The 18861-nt window shown below is 43.3% G+C and overlaps 1 long non-coding RNA gene across 1 annotated transcript; it reads right to left on the reverse strand.

Moving 5' to 3' along the window:
- Positions 1-5716: 5716 nt before the first annotated feature.
- Positions 5717-8780, reverse strand: LOC309382278. The gene is made up of 3 exons (XR_014173654.1): positions 8639-8780; positions 8404-8552; positions 5717-6075 (listed from the first exon to the last, which is right to left on the reverse strand). It is a non-coding gene; the product is annotated as an uncharacterized lncRNA (long non-coding RNA).
- Positions 8781-18861: the final 10081 nt, after the last annotated feature.

Below are 18861 nucleotides of genomic sequence, written 5' to 3' on the forward strand. Positions count from 1 at the left end.
AGTAATTTATTCCACTCTGCAGAGAACAGAAAGGTGAAAGAAGAAATAAATGATCTCAATCCATTCCTGGGAATGCATAAAATGCCTTCAGGCCAAAGCCAAGAGGTTTTTCACACTTCCTCCTTTGCTTTCTCTCACTGTGAGCCTCCGGCACAGTAATATGTGGCTGAGTCTGCAGCTGTCAAGGACCTCATTGTCAAATAAACTTCATCGCGGGATTCATCGGCTGTCACGTCTGTTCGGCTTTGGAGGGATGAGGCATAGTCTGTACTCCAGTCATCATCAAAAACACTCCAGGCTATGTGACCCACCCATTCCAATCCTTTTTCTGGAGCCTGCCTGATCCATGTAAGGAACATATCCTTGATCGATTCCCCTGTCACTTTGCAAGTTAATCTAAAGGATCCTCCAGGGCTCACTCTTCCTGGCCCAGATTCCACAAGTTGGACAGCGGAATGGACATCTAAACAAATGACAAAGCGAGAACGAGTAAATAACTCTGCTTTTCTTTTATCTCTCATTGTTAAGGTCTACCGGGAAGATACTCACACAGAGGAGCTGCTGCTAAACAAAGAAGAAGAATGGGAAGATCCATTGGGGAGTAAGGAGAGCTTCCCTTCCTTTAGACCAATGAGAACTTTGGATCTGTGATTCTCCTTTCTTTGCTTGTCATTATTTAAAGCAGAAGCAGCTCAGTGACCTCATTTGCATCTGAGTTTCATGGGGAGGATAAAACCAGTTTATAAGCAAGGTTGGTTAAGTCTATCAAACTATCCCAGTTCAAGATTTGCACTTTCAGATCTGCATCACCAACTATGCCCTAATTTAGATAAATTTCCAATATCGTCAATAAATTAAGAGCTGAGGAATATGGATGGAGAGAAAGAGAGAAAGAGGGAAAGAGAGGGAGAGAGGGATGAGTACATTGAGCAAATATCAACCTGGAATGAGCATAAATTGGAGGGGTCGCGATCTTTATATGAATAGAGAAAAAGAGACAAACTCATATACACTGAATGAATGGAGGTTGACTTCATTACGCACCCACACAAAACTCACAGGCTCATTCCTGCAAATTGAATGGAGGAAGGTTGATATGTAGAATGAAGATGTGACGGAAGAATCAGTATTAATAAAGTTGTTTTTATTAGGAAAGAAATTAGGCAGAGTTGCTGTTTGAAATGGGTGGTTTTTGCTTTGTTTCACATATACTTCCTCTCACCATATCTCTCACACAATAATAGACTGCTTTGTCCTCTAGTTTATGGCTGTTCTTTGGAGATACAGCTGGCTGTGAGAATCATCCCTAGAGATGGTGAAGCAACCCTTGACTTTGTCTGAGTAGTTAATTGGAGTTGAGTATGTACTTATGTAGGCCACCCATTCAAGACCTTTCCCAGGAGCCTGTCTCCTCCAGTGCATCCCATCGCTGCTGAAGGTGAATCCAGAGGTTTGCAGGGAAGATGGAGGGACTCCCCAGATCTTCTCACATCCCCTCCAGACTCCACTAACTGGACCTCAGATTGGACACCTAGAAACATACATGGTTTAGTAAGACATGCCCTGAGGGTGAACACAAGTAATTGAGGAATAACCCTTCTCTTTGGAGGGGAAAATAATACCTTTGAGGACAACTAACAGGGACATGAAGTTCAGCCAGAGGACCATATTGGTTGATCAAAAGATGAGAGGATTCTTAATGATGGGAGACCATTCAGACAATCACTCAGCGTTCAGTTTCTGAGAGCAGGAGGAGAGCAGGAAGAGAAGGTTCCATTGAATGGGAAACTGTCACTAGATTTACACAGCCCTCAGGATAAAAGAGATAGAAACCGCTTTGACCACTAGAATGCCTTCATCCTCCATTGTAGACAATCATCTCCCTCAGTTATACTGTATTTGTTTTGATCCTTCAGACACATGTGAAGCAAGAGGTTGATTTTGTCAGAAGGAAAATTATATCTTCAAAGGTCAACATGCTGCCTCATTTGAGCATTTGGGCAGCTCTACTGCTGGTAGATAACTTACTGTCTCATACTCTGTAGGATGGAGACGTAAATCACATTTAGTGGAACTGTTTCCCACGTATGCAAGTAAAGAAATAGAGTGAAAATTGAAATGCATATTTTAGTAAGAGGCCCCTTAAGTGTTAACCTATCGATGATAGTTCCTTACCTTGTAGCCATGTTGTTGTAGTTTGTAGCATTTATTATTTCTTCTTTCTCTCTCTCTCATGCTTCAAATTTACCATTTACTAATATAGAAGGGGAAAATAGGACTGACACTTTTGTATTTGCTCTGCCTTCCACAAGACGGGGGGGACAATGGGGCTTCTTTTCCTGACCTGATCCATAGCATAGAGCCAATTCCAGAGACAAGATCCATAGTTTAGTTCGCTCTGTGCCTGGGGAAGGGTTCATATGGGTTAAAGTCAAATTACACATGGAAGTTAATCAGAAGTAATTGCATGGTTTGCAAAATTGGTGTAATTTGTGCCCACTGGGAACACATCAGGATTATTGGGAGTTAGCCATCAAGGAAAAAGTGAAGACATTCAAAACAGACCACCCAATACCCAGGTTGACAGCTTGTCCAGCAGAATATGATGGTTGATAAGGATTTTTTTTTTTTGTTCTGTTTCCACCCCTTGTACAAGATTTTAACTTTTCTCCCAATGCCCTTTCATTGCCTTTCCAATTCCTTTCCTTTCCTTTCCCTGCCTTTTTTCTTCTTCTTTCCTTTTCTTACTTTCTTCCGCTCCGCTTCCTTTCCTCTTCTTTCATTTCCTCTTCTTTGCTTTCCTCTTCTTTCCTCTTCTTTCCTTCTTCCTTTATCTTCTTCCTTTACTTTTTCCATTCCTCTTCTTTCCTTTCCTTCTTCTTTTCCTCTTCTTTCTTTTCCTTTCCTTTCCTTCTTCCATTCCTCTTCTTTCCTTTCCATTCCTTCTTCCTTTCCTCTTCTTTCTTTTCCTTCTTCTTTTCCTCTCCTCTCCTTTCTTTTCTTTTCATTTTCTTTCCTTTCCTCTTCTTTCCTTTCCTTCTTCTTTTCCTCTTCTTTCTTTTCCTTTCCTTTCCTTCTTCCTTTCCTCTTCTTCTCGTTCATTTTCTTCTTCCTTTCCTCTTCCTGTCCTTTATTTCTTCCTTTCCTCTACTTTCTTTTCCTTTCCTTTTCTTTTTCCTTTCCTCTTCTTTCCTTTCCTTCTTCCTTTCCTCTTCTTTTCTTTTCTTTCCTTCTTCCTTTCCTCTTCTTTATTTTCCTTCTTCTTTTCCTCTCCACTCCTTTCTTTTCATTTCATTTTCTTAACTTTCCTTTTCTTTCCTTTCCTTCCTTCTTCCTTCTTTCCTTCCCTTTCCTTTCTTTTTCTTTCATTTCCTTTTCTTTCCATGCCTTGCCTTGCTTTGCCCTGCCTCCCCTCCTCTTCCCTTCCCTTTCCTCTCCCCTCCTCTTCTTCCCTTTCTCATCATTAGCAATCTTTGGCTGATCATTGACTGATACACTACTAGGTTTTTTTCATGCAATTTACTTTTCCATGATTTTGTCATCCCCATCTGTAGCTATGAACAAATAAACAGGGCAGGCAGGGAACCATGAGAGAGGACCTGTTTTGAACATATCAAGATTGGTCTGTAAATGAAAAAGAAAGAAATAGGAACAATTGTATTTCCTACCTATAAAAAGTATTGTGAATTCTTTATAAGAATTATAGTCCCTGGCGGAAGGATGGCCTCCAGAGACCCATTGAGTGATGGTTCAGAGACAGCAGAGGAAACCATCAGGCTAACTGATGAAACCACACTTTCATTTATGTTAAGCGGAGAATTTCATTTGTGTTAGGCCCTGCTGCCCTCTTGTGCAAAGCAGATAGAAGTAACCCATCAGGCGCAGGGTCTGAAGAGACCTTCATTCTATAGGTTAGAAAATAGGGCTTGGGACACTGTTTCTGATCTCCAGGAGTTCTCCAGAGTTTGCAGATTGAAAGAAATGAGCTCAGTAGCTCCACCTCAATAAATAAATACAATTAAAATGCTATGGTATATTTAGTTACTTGGCATCAGTCTCAAGAACGTGTCATTATGAAAACATTTAATATGTCCACTTAATTGGTAATGATATAAAATATACATTAGAAGCCCTTTTTCTTCCTCAGAACTAGCAGATACTCAGGTTCTCATCTGTAATGTGTAGTTCAGCTTTTATGAAACTGCTATCAATGAAGGTCAATTCGGTACAACGACTCCTCAGATTCTTTCCATTCCTACCACTTCACACACTTTCTGACCTCAATCGAAAGCCACTACACCCCTGGATAAACAGAAGAGAAATGGCAAAGGTTTACACGCCTCTTAGGACTTGTTAACCAACCCAACTACCAGGACACTGTATCTCGAAATCCTTGTCCGTGACAATGATGTTGCAGCCAGTTCTTGAGAGAACTGTGCAAACAGGAGAAGAGAAAGAAAGAGAAAAGATAGAAGGAGCAAATAGCCTGCTGGGGGCTGTTTGCACAACGAGCAGCTACTCGGAAGTCTAGAAGTACAACAACTTCTCCAGCTGGAATAGTAGTTTATTCCACTCTGCAGAGAACAGAAAGGCGAAAGAAGAAATAAATTATCTCAATCCATTCATGGGAATGCATAAAATTTCTTCAGGCCAAAGCCAAGAGGTTTTTCACACTTCCTCCTTTGCTTTCTCTCACTGTGACTCTCCGGCACAGTAATAAGTGGCTGAGTCTGCAGCTGTCAAGGACCTCATTGTCAAATAAACTTCATCGCGGGATTCATCGGCTGTCAGGTCTGTTCGGCTTTGGAGGGATGAGGCATAGGCTGTAAGCCAGTCATCATCATCATAACTCCAGCCTATTGCACCCACCCATTCCAATCCTTTTTCTGGAGCCTGCCTGATCCATGCAAGGCCCATATTCTTGATCGATTCCCCTGTCACTTTGCAAGTTAATCTAAAGGATCCTCCAGGGCTCACTCTTCCTGGCCCAGATTCCACAAGTTGGACAGCGGAATGGACATCTAAACAAATGACAAAGCGAGAACGAGTAAATAACTCTGCTTTTCTTTTATCTCATTGTTAAGGTCTACCTGGAAGATACTCACGCAGAGGAGCTGCTACTAAACAAAGAAGAAGAATGGGAAGATCCATTGGGGAGTAAGGAGAGCCTCCCTTCCTTTAGCCCAATGAGAACTTTGGATCTGTGATCCTCCTTTCTTTGCTGGTGATTATTTAAAGCAGAAGCAGCTCAGTGACCTCATTTGCATCTGAGTTTCATGGGGACGATAAAACCAGTTTATAAGCAAGGTTGGTTAAGTCTATCAAACTATCCCAGTTCAAGATTTGCACTTTCACATCTGCATCACCAACTATGTCCTAATTTAGATAAATTTCCGATATCATCAATAAATTAAGGGCTGAGAAATATGGATGGAGAGAGAGGGGGGGTGAGAGGGAGAGAGGGATGAGTACATTGAGCATATATCAACCTGGAATGAGTATAAATTGGAGGTGTCGCAATCTTTATATGAATAGAGAAAAAGAGACAAACTCATATACACTGAATGAGTGGAGGTTGACTTCATTACACACCCACACAAAACTCACAGGCTCATTCCTATCAATTGAATGGAGGAAGGTTGATATGTAGAATGAAGATTTGATGGAAGAATCAGTATTAATAAAGTTATTTTTATTAGGAAAGAAATTAGGCAAAGTTACAGTTTGAAATGGGTGGTTTTTGCTTGGCTTCACACATACTTCCTCTCACTGTGTCTCTCATACAATAATAGACAGCCGTTTCCTCTGGTTTAAGGCTGTTGATTTGTAGATATAGCTGGCTTTTGGCATTGTCTCTGGAGATGGTGAAGCGGCCCTTGACTTTGTCAGAGTAGTAAATATATGAAGCCCATGCACGTGCCACAAATTCCAGTCCTTTCCCAGGAGCCTGTCTCACCCAGCCCATGAAATAGTCTCTGAAGGTGAAGCCAGAGGCTTGGCAGGTGAGACGGAGGGACTCCCCAGGTCTTCTCACATCCCCTCCGGATTCCACTAACTGGACCTCAGATTGGACACCTAGAAAAACAAGTCGTTTAATAAGACTTCCTGCAGATAACCAAAGAAACTGAGGAATAACCCATTTCTTTGGAGGGGAAAATAACACCTTTGAGGACAACTAACAAGGACATGAGGTTCAGCCAGAGCACCATTATTGGTTGATCAAAATTTTGGAGGATTCTTAATGATGGGAAAATGTTCAGACAAACACTCAACTTTGGAGATGTTGAGGGCATCAGAAGAACAGGATGATATGGTTCCATTGAACAGGAAGCTGTCACTGGATTTACATAGCCCTCAGGATAAAAGAGACACACACCGCTTTGACCTTCTAGAGTGCCTTCATCCTCCATTGTAGATATGACTGAAAATGTTCCAACATCAGTTATGGTGTATATATTTTAATCCTTAAGAAACATGTGGAGTAAGAGGTTGATAACGTCAGAAGGAAAGTCATAGGGTTAAAACTAAATGTGCTGCATCGTTTAAGCATTTAAGAAACTTTATTGTTGGTAGATAACTTACTGTCTTGTTCTCCTCATTATGGAGATGTGTGACACAATTAGTGGAACCTTTTCCCACATTTGCAAGTAAAGAAACAGAGTCAAAATTGAAATCCTCATCTTAGTCAGAATTCCGTAAGTGTTCAGCTATCAATTCAGTTTCTTACCTTGTAGCAATGTTTAGATGCTTCTCAATACATGGTTATTGTTCTGGTTTGTAATCCGAAGTATCTATTAATTTTTGTTTTCCTTTTCTCTCTCATGCTTCAAATTTACTATTTACTAATATACAGGCAGGGAACCAAGAGAGAGGAACTATTTTGAACATACCAAGCTTAATCAGCAAATGAAAAAGGATAAAGGGAAACAATTTTATTTTAGAGCTATAAAACGAATTATGAGAAAGTCTCTTGGGGAAGGATGGTCTCCAGAGATCTATGGAGTGATAGTTTGGAAGCAGCAGAGGAAATCATCAGGCTAACAGAGGAAAGCACACTTTCATTTATGTTAAATGGAGAATTTCATTTTGTTAGGCACGGCTGCCCTCTTCTGCCAAGCAGATAGAAGAGAGTCATCTGGCTCAGGGTCTGAAGAAATATAGATAAGAAAAAACAGATAGGGACAATGATTCTGATCTCCAGGAGTTCTCCAGAGTTTGCAGTAGGAATAGAATGAGCTCAGTAGCCCAACCTCAAGAAATAAATAAAACTAAAACAATACAATATCTTTATTCACTGGCGATAACTCTCCATAGAGATTCATTGGTAATCAATTCAATTGACAACAATGTAAAATATACATTATAAGCACTTTTTCTTCCTTAGAAAAAGCAGATACTCATGTTCTCAACTCTAATGTGTAGTTCAGCTTTTATGAAACTGCTATCAATGAAGGACAATTCAGTACAATGACAGATCAGATTCTTTCTCTTCCTACCACTTCCCATACTTACTGACCTCATTTGATAACCAGCACACATCTGGATATATCGAGGACAAAGGGCAAAGGTTTACATGACCATTAGGATTTGTTAATCAACCCAAGTAACGGGACACTGTTTAATCTAAAAGATCCTCCAGGGCTCACTCTTCCTGGCCCTGATTCCACAAGTTGGACAGCGGAATGGACGTCTAAACAAATGACAAAGTGAGAATGAGTAAATAACTCTGCTTTTCTTTTATCTCATTGTTAAGGCCTACCTGTAAGATACCTACCCAGAGGAGCTGCTAGTAAGCAAAGAAGAAGAATAGCAAGATCCATTGGGGAGTAAGGAAAGCCTCCCTTCCTTTAGACCAATGACACCTTTGAGTCTGTGATTCTCCTTTGTTTGTTTATGATTATTTAAAGGAGAAGCAGCTCAGTGACCTCATTCGCAGCTGAGTTTTATGGGGAATGATAAAACCAGTTTATAAGAAAGGTTGCTTAATTGTATTAAACCCTTCCGGTCCAGAATGTGGACTTTGACTATGGTTCTCACATCTACATCATCAACTATTTGTCCTGATTTAGATAAATGTACAATCTCATCAATCAATTAAGGACAATAAAATATGGATGGTGAAATTGGAAGGAGAGGGTCAGGAATGAGTAGACTGAGTAAAAATCAACCTAGAATGAATATAAGTTTGAGGTGTGGAGCTCCTTATATGAAAATAGAAAAAGAGATGAATTCCTACAGACTGAATGAATGGAGGTTGAATTCTCTGCATTAAAAAAAACAGTGGTTCATTCCTATATATTGAATTTATAAAGGTTGACATTCAGAATGAAGACATGAGGAGGTGGTGAAGGAGCCCTTTACTTTATCTGAGTAAGTACATGCAGCATCATAGGCTATCCTTACCAACTATTTCAGTACTATCCATGGTGACTGTCTCACCCAGTTGATCCAGGAGCTGCTCAAAGTCAATCCATTGCTTTTTGTTTGAGGGACTCTCCTGGTCTTCTCACCTCCCCCCCCAGATGTGACTAACTGAACATCTGATTGGATACCTGGAAAGAAAGATTAATTTAATAACATCTCCTGCATTAAACACAAGAAACTGAAGAAGCCCTCTCTCTGGAGGGGATAATAATACCTCTGAGGAGAATGAACAAGGACATGAGGTTCAGCCAGAGGGACATTATTCTTTCTTCAGAAGATTAGAGGATTCTTAAAGATGGGAAAACATTCACTCAACACTCAACCTACAGCTTTTGAGCGCAGAAGGAGAACAGGAAGATATGGTTCCTTTGAACAGGAAGCTGTCACTGAATTTACATAGCTCTCAGGATAAAAGAGACACACACTGCTTTGACCTTCTTAGAGTGCCTTCATCCTACTTTGTAGACATGCTGAAAATGTCCCAATGTCCCATTAAGCTTGTTTATTTTAATTCTTGAAAAATATGTAAAGCAACTAATGGATTTTGTCAGAAGGAAAATCATATCTTGACAATTCAACATGCTGCATCATTAAGTATTTGGGGATCTTTAAAGCTGGTAGGTAACCGATTATCTACTTCTCTGCAGGATGGAGATGTAAGTCACAATCAGTGGAACTATTTGCCAAATTTACAAGAAAAGAAATGGAGTCCAAACTGAAATCGACATTTTAGTCAGAGTCCCTTAAGTGTTCATCTATCAAAGATACAGTTTTTAAAGGTAAAGATAAAGACTCCCCTCGAACATATGTGCTAGTTGTTCCCAACTCTAGGGGACTGTGCTCATCTCCGTTTCAAAGCCGATGAGTCAGCACTGTCAGAAACATGTAAACCATAGAAATCTATTGTTGAAATTACATGAATGCTTTCCAGATGCTTTCTCTTTTCCATCCCCAAACACACTCCAGCAATCTTCCATTTTCTGAGGCTTCCAGATGATAACCAGGGTTGGAATGAAATGTGTTCTTTGTAGGAGACCATTCCAGTGGGTCATTCCCATGAAGATTCCCATGAAGCTTTAAAGAAGAGACGGGTCTGCCATCTGTCAGAAATGGTGTAGGATCTTCTGCTTGGGGTTGGGGAGGGAGGGGTTGGACTAGATGACCTACAACCTATATGAGCCAGAGTGACACAGTGGTTAGAGTGCACTACTGCAGGCTACTTCTGCTGACTGCCAGCTGCCTGCAATTTGGCAGATCAAATGTCACCAGGCTCAAGGTTGGCTCAGCCTTCATCCTTCCAAGGTCAGTAAAATGGGGACCCAGATTTTGGGGGGTGATAGGCTGACTCTGTAAACTGCTTAGAGAGGGCTCTAAAGCACTGTGAAGTGGTATATACATCCAAGTACTACCGCTATATCTACAAGGTCCCTTCCAATTTTGTTAATCTGTTAATCTGAAGTAAAGGAATGACTGCTGGCTGCAGGGCCCACCCAAATAAGGAGAGAACCAATTGCTTTTTCTTGACATCTTCAAAGGGGTTGAGCCAAATCCAGTGGATGGATGAATTCCTTAAGGTCACCAATTTCTTGGGTTGAAAACATGACCTTAAATTGCCCTGGGACAATAATCAGAAGCCATTGCATACATAGCCTGGAAAATTGGTGCAATATGTGCCTACTTGGAAGCAAATCATGATGATCTGCAATCAGTCATCGGGGGAAGAATTAAACGTTCCAAAAAAACCCCACCAAAACCCAACTCCACAGCTTGTCTAGCACGATATGGTGGATGATAATCAGTTTTGTGTTTGCTGTTGTTTCCGTTGCATGTACTACATTTTTTTTCATACTTTCCAATTCTCTTCTGATTCCCTTGCAATTCCCTTCCATTCCTGATTCTCCCCACCCATTCCCATCTTCAGCACGATATGAGAATGGACCAATATACCTGGTTGATTTGTTCCAGGCAAATCTGTGCATGTTTTTGTCATCCATCAACCATAGTTATGAATGAAAAAAGAGGGCAGGCAGCAAACCAAAAGGGAAAAAAACTGTTTCAAAGAAAAAAACCTATCAAGCTTGGCCTGCAACTGAAAAAGGAAGAAAGAGGATTTTGTCTCAGAGCTCAGAGAGAGAGAGATAGAGAGAGATAGAGAAAAAAAGGCAGCGACAGAGAGAAAAAGACAGAGGCAGAGTAAGACAGAGAGAAAGAGACAGACAGAGAGACAGAGAAAGAGAGAGAGACACACACAGAGAGACAGAGTGAGTGACAGAGAGAAAAAGACACACACAGAGAGGGGGCGGCATTATAGAAACTCTCTTGTGGAAGGAAGGTCTTCAGGGACCTATTGAATGATAATTTGGAAGAAGAAGAGGAAACCATCTGTCTCAGCTTCGAACGCCGCCTTGATAGCCAGCAACTCCTTCTCCCAGATGGTATAATTGCGCTCGGAAGGATTGAGTTTCCCAGAGTAATAGGCGCAAGGGAAAAGGGTGCCATCAGGGGCGTGAGCCTGCAATAACACCGCCCCCACCGCGATGTCGGACGCATCCGCCTCGACTACAAAGGGGCGATGGGGATCAGCGTGTTTCAAGATCGGCTCCTTTGTAAAAGCGCGCTTCAAGGCCATAAACGCTTGTTGTTCCGTGGACCCCCAGTGAAACGGCACTTTCTTTTGCAGGAGCCGAGTGAGGGGCACGGTCAAGAAAGCAAAGCTGGGGATGAAGGACCGGTAGTAGTTGGCAAACCCGAGGAGTCTCTGAACGTCTTTCATCCGTCGAGGAGATTGCCAACTTCATAATGTCTCCACCTTGCCTGGCTCCATCGCAATTCCTTCAGGGGATATACGGTGCCCCAGGAACTCGATGGTGGTCTGCCAGAACTGACACTTCTCCAGCTTTGCAAATAAGTGATGCTTTCAAAGGCGCTGCAAGACCTGACGCAAGTGCTGTTGATGATCCTTCCGAGACATAGAGTAGATCAAGATGCCGTCCAGGTAGATGACGACAAACTGATCCAAAAGGTCCCGAAAGATATCATTCATAAAATGTTGGAAGACAGCTTGGGCATTGGTCAACCCGAACGGCATGACCATATACTCGAAATGTCCGTATCGGGTGCCAAAGGCTGTCTTCCATTCGTCCCCCGCCCTGACTCGGACCAGATTGTAAGCTCCACGTAAGTCCAGTTTTGTAAACACCGCGGCCTCCCGGAGCCGCTCCAACAACTCGGGAATCAGAGGCAACAGGTAGTGATTACGGATCGTGATGGCGTTCAAGCGCTGGTAATCGCAACAAAGTCTTAGATCCCCGGTCTTCTTTTTGACGAACAAAACTGGGGCAGACAAGGGCGAAGACGAAGGCCAGATAAAACCCCGGGCAAGGTTCTTGCCAATGAAGTCCCGCAATGCGGCCAACTCTGGTTCAGACATGGAGTATAGGCGGCCCATCGGGAGTTTCGCATCAGGTACCAGGTCAATGGGACAGTTGTAAGGCCGGTGCGGTGGCAGTTGGTCCACCTCCTGCTCGCTAAACACATCCGCGAACTCCGCTAAATCCGGCGGCACTGTCACCTCGGCCGAACTGGGCACCTGAGCCGCGCAAACATGACGGGTGTGGTCCACGCATTGCAAGGACGGGAAGGAGGTCCTGTTCTGTGACCAGTGGATCTGGGGGTCATGTGCCCGCAGCCAAGCCAAGCCCAACACCACGGGGAAATGCAGACCTGAAGCCACGTAAAATTGGATGGCCTCCTCATGCTCCCCGAGGACCAGGCACAAAGGCTGTGTGGCGTTCTTGATGGGCCCAGACAGAAGCACCCGACCGTCAATGGTCTCCACTCGCATCGGAGGGTCTACCGGGCACAGAGGGACATGATATTTCGTGACAAACGCTGCATCTATAAAATTCGTGGTAGCCCCGGAATCGACCAAGGCATGGGCTGGAATTCCCTGCGGACTACCCGACAAGAGAATGTGCACTGCTAGAATCAGATGCCGTGGAGGCCCCTCCGCCTCTGTTCCGGCCTGTGCCCGACCCGAAGTCTCCCTCAGATCGGGCGTTCCCCGTTTCCCGAGACGGAGGTCCATCGTTGAGGGGAGGCCGTAGACCGTGCAGCCCCTCTACCTCCCTTCTTGGGGCAACCCGTAGCCAGATGTCCCTGTTCCCCACAGTAAAAACACAACCCCCCTGCACGCCGTCTCTCCATCTCCGTGCGTGACAAGCGGGGTCTGGCTGCACCCAACTCCATGGGCTCCTCCCATGGGACAGGAGTCTCTCGTGGAACTGGCACTCTCAGAACCTCCCGGGATGCTCAGCGAGGCCTCCGCCTCTGCAGCCGGCCGTCAATCCGGAGGCATAAATGAACCAATGCGTCAAACGTTGGAGGCCTGTCCACTCTCACCAGCTCATCCTGCAGGTCCTCTGACAGGCCATCCTGAAAAGCATCCATAAGGGCTGGCTCATTCCACTCAGAGTCATGACTGAGCAGCCGGAACTCGGTAACGTAGTCCAGTAAAGAACCACGCCCTTGGTGCAACTCTTTCAGGAGTCTGGTGGCTGTTTCTCCCTTGATGGGATCCTCAAACGTCAGCCGAAGATGTGTGCAAAAACCCTGGAAGTCGTCCAGCAGGGGGCTCGGCTGAGACAGCAAAGGCGTAGCCCACCGCGCTGCTGTGCCTGAGAGCAAGCTTATAACAAATCCCACCTTCGTCTGGTCGGTGGGAAAGTCCTCCGCTCTCAAGGCTATGAACAACCGGCATTGGCCCAGGAACGCCGAGAAAAGTTTCGGACTGCCATCAAACTTATGCGGCATGGCCACCAGGCATTTCCTCCATTGCTGCTGGGGGGTGGGGGGGTTGACCGGAGCAGACAGCTGCGCAACTTGCGCTGTTAGCAAGGCAAGTTGCTGTGCGAAGAGAGCATTCTCCGCCTGGAGTTGCTCCATTACAGCTGAATGGAGATTCGTTTGGGGCAGCAGTCAATCTGTTCTGACCCCCCTTCCTCCGTTGCCCACACAGCACACACACTCCGGAACAGTACAAGGGAACAAGGTTTATTATACGAACAGACAAGAGGTTCCGTGGCAGCAAGCCACCAAGACAAAACTCACAGGAACAGAACACAAAAGCAGCTATCCAGCTTGCCAGGATCCCAGACTAGAGCTTCTGGCATAAGTCTTTTGTTGACTGCTGCGAAGGGCGTCTCCAGAGTCAACCCTTTTATAACCTAAAAAGGGCACCGCCCAAACAGCACCTGAGAGCTCTTTACCGCCTATAATTACGCCCACGCTCCTTCCGTCTGTGGGCGCGCCGGTAACGGGCGTCTAGAAACTCCCTGCTGAGTCCTGAGTCACTGTCACGTGACTCTTCCCCGCTGCTCCAAGGCATGGCATCGGGAGTCCTCCTCCTCTGGCTCTCAGCACTGCTCCATGCCTCTGGCGCCTCCTGGTGGCCGACCAGACTCTCGGATCCCTGCTCAGCCTCCGAATCCTGTCCAGGATCGCCCATCTCCTCTGGAGCTGACTCGTAGGGACTATCACTCTCGGAGTTTGGTGGCAGCGGCACCGGCACCGGCTGGGACACAACACATACCATTGTGTGTTTTTGTTTGTAAACACATATACACAGAGAGAGAAACAAACAAACATTTTTGTTTTCTAACACAGAGATGCAGAGACACACAATGACACAAACACAAACACTCTTGCTTATTAAGAACCAGAAGATACTCGTATTCTCAGATGTAATGTTTCAAACCTCTACTTATGAAATAGAATTCTGTACATCGACTGACCACATTCTTCCATTCCTGCCATCATATTTCTCTATGGTCCTCATTTGAAAACCAAAACAAACAAGGACATACCAAGGAGGAATGGGAAGACTCTGGGAAGATCAAAAGACGCATAGGACTTATAATCAACCCAACTTACAGAGCACTGCATGTCTCACTCTTTTTTCCATGACGATGATGTTGCAGTCAGACCTCGAAAATATTGTGCAAATACAAGAAAGGAAATGAAAGAAAGAGAAAAGAAAGAAGAAGCCAGTAGAGAGCTGTGCGTCTTCTGAATACGAGCAATTACTCTGAAGTCTAGTATGACTTGTTGTTGACCTGGAAGACTAGCTTCTTCCTCTTTGGAGAGAATAATACAATACAATAGTAGAGTTGGAAGGGACCTTGGAGGTCTTCTGGTCCAACCCCCTGCCTAGGCAGGAAATCCTATACCATTTCAGACAAATAGCTATCCAACATCTTCTTAAAGACTTCCAGTGTTGGGGCATTCACAACTTCTGGAGGCTGTGAATGCCCCAACACTGTAAGTCTTTAAGAAGTCTTTAAGAAGAGCAGCCTGAAAAAAAAGAATTAAGTTATTTCAATCCATTCATGTGAATGCAGATAGTTTTATCAGAGAAAGGCCCAGAGGTTTTTCACACTTCCTCTTTTGCTTTCTCTCACTGTGTCCTTCGTGCACAGTAATATGTGGCTGAGTCTGCAGCTGTCAGGGACCTCATGGTCAAATAATATTCATTGCGGGAGGCATCGGCTGTCAAGGTGGTTCGGCTTTGGAGGGATGAGGCATACAATGTCCTCCACTTACTAGCATCCCAGTCTATCTGGCCCACCCATTCTAGTCCTTTTCCTGGAGCCTGGCGGATCCATTCCCAGTACACATTCTTGATGGAATCACCCGTCACTTTGCACGTTAATTTGAAGGATCCCCCAGGGCTCACTGTTCCTGGCCCAGATTCCACAAGTTGGACAGAAGAGTGGACATCTAAACAAATGACAAAGCAGGAATTAGAACACAACCTTGCTTTTGGATTATCTCATTGTTCAGGTCTAGGTAGAAGATACTCACACCTAGGAGTGGCTACTAAGCAAAGAAGAAGAATGGCAAGATCCATTGGGGAGTCAGGGAAGCTCATTTCCTTTAGAGCAATGACAGCTTTGGCTCTGCGATGCCCTTTTGTGTCTTTGTGATTATTTAAAGGAGAAACAGCTCAGTGGCTTCATTTGCATAGGATTTTCATGGGGAACTTAAAATCAGTTTAAAAGATAGGAGGGTTAAGTCACTCGATCACTCCTCCTATCCCAGAATTTTCCTTTGATTGTAGTATTCACATCTACAACCCCAACTATTTGTCCTGATTTAAGTTAAATAAATTTATGATAATATTACTAACTGAAAGGCTAAGAAATATGGGTGAAATGAGAGAGAAAGAGTCAGGAATGAGTAGATTAAGTAAATATCAACCTGTATGGAGCATGAAATTGAAGCATGGAGCTCCTTACACGAAAATAGAGGAAGAGGCTCATTCCTACAGACTGAATGTGTTGAATGATGACATGAAGAGAGATTCCAAATTAAAAAAAACTTGTATATTGTTCCAAAGACAAATTTTGGAACTAATGTTTGAACTGGGCTGTGTTTGCTTGGCTTCACATAAACTTCCTCTCACTGTTTTTCTCGCACAGTAATAGACCGCTGTGTCATCTGCTTTGAGGCAGATGACATTTGCAGATACAGCTGGCTTTTGGCATCGTCCCTGGAGATGGTGAAGCAGCCCTTCACTTTGTCAAAATACCTGAGGATCATATATATCCCACCCATTCAAATCCTTTCCCTGGAGCCTCTCTCACCCAGTTCATAGGACAGCTGCTGAAGGTGAAACCAGAGGCTTGGCAGGAGAGACGGAGGGACTCTCCAGGTCTTCTCACGTCCCTTCCAGACTCCACAAACTGGACCTTAGAATCGACACCTAGAATGAAAGATTATTTAATAAGACTTCCTGCTGGTAAACCCCAAAATAGCTGAGGAATAACCCCTCTCTTTGGAAGGGAAAATAATACCTCTGAGGACAACTAACAAGAACATAAGGTTCAGCCAGAGTGCCATTATTGCTCGTTCAAAAAATTGGAGGATTTTGTACTAATGGAAAAACATTCAGACAAGCACTCAACCTTCTGTCATTAGGAAAACAGGAAGATAAGATTCCTTTCAACAGGAAGCTGTCACGGAATTTACATAGCCCACGAGATAAAAGAGGTATAGGGTGATTTGACCTTCAAAAGTGTCTTCAACCTTCTTTGTTGACATGCCGGAAAATGCCACAGCATCTTTTAAAGTATAGGTATTTTAACCCTTAAGAAAGGTGTGAAGGACCAGGTTGTCCTTGTCAGAAGGAAAATCATGTCTACAGAATTCAATGTGCTGCATTATTTGAACATTTTGGGAGCTTGAAAGCTGGTAGACCACTGATTGTCTCGTTTTCTGCATGGGAGAGTTTTAAGTCAAATTTAGTGGAACTATTAACCACATTTGCAAGTAAAATAATTGAGTCAAAATTGAAATCGATATTGTCCGAGTCCCCTAATGGTCATCTATCAAGGATACAGTTTCTTACTCTGTAGCAATTTTTAGATGCTTCTCAATGTATTGTTATTATTGTAGTTTGTAATCCGAGGCATCCCTTAATTTTTCCTTCTCTCTCTCATGCTTCTAATTTACTTCTTTTAAACTAGAAGCAAAAAAATATGACTTAAACTTTTGTATTTGCTCTGCCTTCTGCAATAAGGGGGACATGAGGCATCTTTTCCTGCCCTGATCAATAATGTAGAGCCATTCCCAATGGACAAATGAATTCTTTAGTTCACTCTGTCCCAAGCCAAAGGTTCAGATATGTCGAAATCAACACATTAAATGGCCCTTAGGAGTAAATCGGAAATCATTGCGTGGTCTGAAAAGAGGTGTAATATGTGCCCACTGGAAAAACATCAGGATTATCAGGAGTTAGCCACTGAAGCGTGAATTAAACCATTCAAAACAGACCAGCCAATATCCAGTCCTACAGCCTCTCCAGCAGAAAATGATGGTTGATAACTATTTTGTGTTTGTTGTTGTTTCCACCGCTTGCACAACATTTTTACTTTTCTTCCAATGTCATTCCAATTCTTTTGCTTTCCTTCTCTTCCGTTCCCTCCCTTTCTCTTCCCTTCTCTTCTTTCCCCTCCCTTTCCCACTCCTCTCTTCTCTTGCCTTTCCTCACCCCTCCCCTCCTCTGCTCTCCTCCCCTCCCATTCTAACTATGTTGTGTTTGTTCTTGTTTCCATTGCTTGCACTACATTTCCCCATTCCTTCCAATTCCCTTCCTTTCACCTCCCCTCCTCTCTTCCCCACACATCCCTTTCCTTTCCTTTCTCTTCACTCCTCTCTTCCCCTTCCGTTCCTCATCATGAGAAGTTTCTGTGTAACGATTCACCAACACACTGCTAGGTTTGATTCATGCAGTATATTTTTTTTTCATTTTTCTTTCACCCCCATCTGTAGTTATGAATAAATAAAGAGGGCAGTCGGTCAGCGAAGAGAGACAAACTGTTTCAAAGATATCAAGCTTGGTCTGCAGATGAAAAGGGAAATAATGGGAAATCATTTAATTTTAGAGCTATAAAGAGTATTATGAGAAAGTCTCTCAGGAAGGTCTCCAGAGATCTATTCAGTGATGGTTCAATAGCAGCAGAAGAAACGATCAGAGTAATAGAAGAAACCACACTCTCATTTGTGTTAAATGGAGAATTTCATTTTTTTAGACACTGCTGCCCTCTTCTGCCAAGCAGGTAGGTGTGATCCATCAGGCTCAGAGTCTGAAGAGACCTTCAATATATAGGTTAGAAATTATGGATTACAAATGTAATAATACAAATATATTTTTGTACAAATGCAACATAAATGTAACACAAATGTAACACGGCAACATAAAAAAATGGCTTTCTGCCTGGATGGTCTCCTGGAGTGAGCCGAAGGACAGAAAGGGGAAGCAGTGTGTTCCCTCCCATATTTGGGCATACCAGGGGTTGTGACACAATATAATATATATATATTTAGCTCTCATCAGCTAGCCATACCCTTACTGGGAATTGAACTTGGGCGGTATTACATATTAGGCAGTTGTATTACACAGGTTCTCCTCCTTTATCAGCTAAGGTTCAATTCCCAGTAAGGGTATGGCGTTTAGATATGAAAATATTTAATATGCCCATTTAATTGGTAGAAACACTTTTTTCCTTGGTGCTAGCAGAGATGCATACTCTTAGATGTAATATATAGTTCAGCCCCCATGTAAACGCTATTAGTGAAGTAGATTCTTTGTGTTCCTAACATTTCACACCCATATTAAACTTGTTTGAAACCAGTACACACTCAGGTTTACCGAGGACAAAGGGCAAAGGTTTACATGACTTTTAGGACTTTTTAATCAACCTAACTAACAAGACATGGTATCTCTAAATCCTTGTCCATGACAATGATGTTGCAGCCAGTTCTTGAGAAAACTGCAGAAGCAAAAGAAAGAGAAAAGAAAGAAGAAGCGAATGGCATGCTGTGTGCTCTTTCCAGGACCAGCAGCTATACTCAAGTCTAGGACTACTTTTTGTTGAG

Source organism: Natrix helvetica (genome assembly GCF_964273705.1).
Source record: "Natrix helvetica genome assembly, chromosome: Z".
NCBI lineage: Eukaryota > Metazoa > Chordata > Lepidosauria > Squamata > Natricidae > Natrix > Natrix helvetica.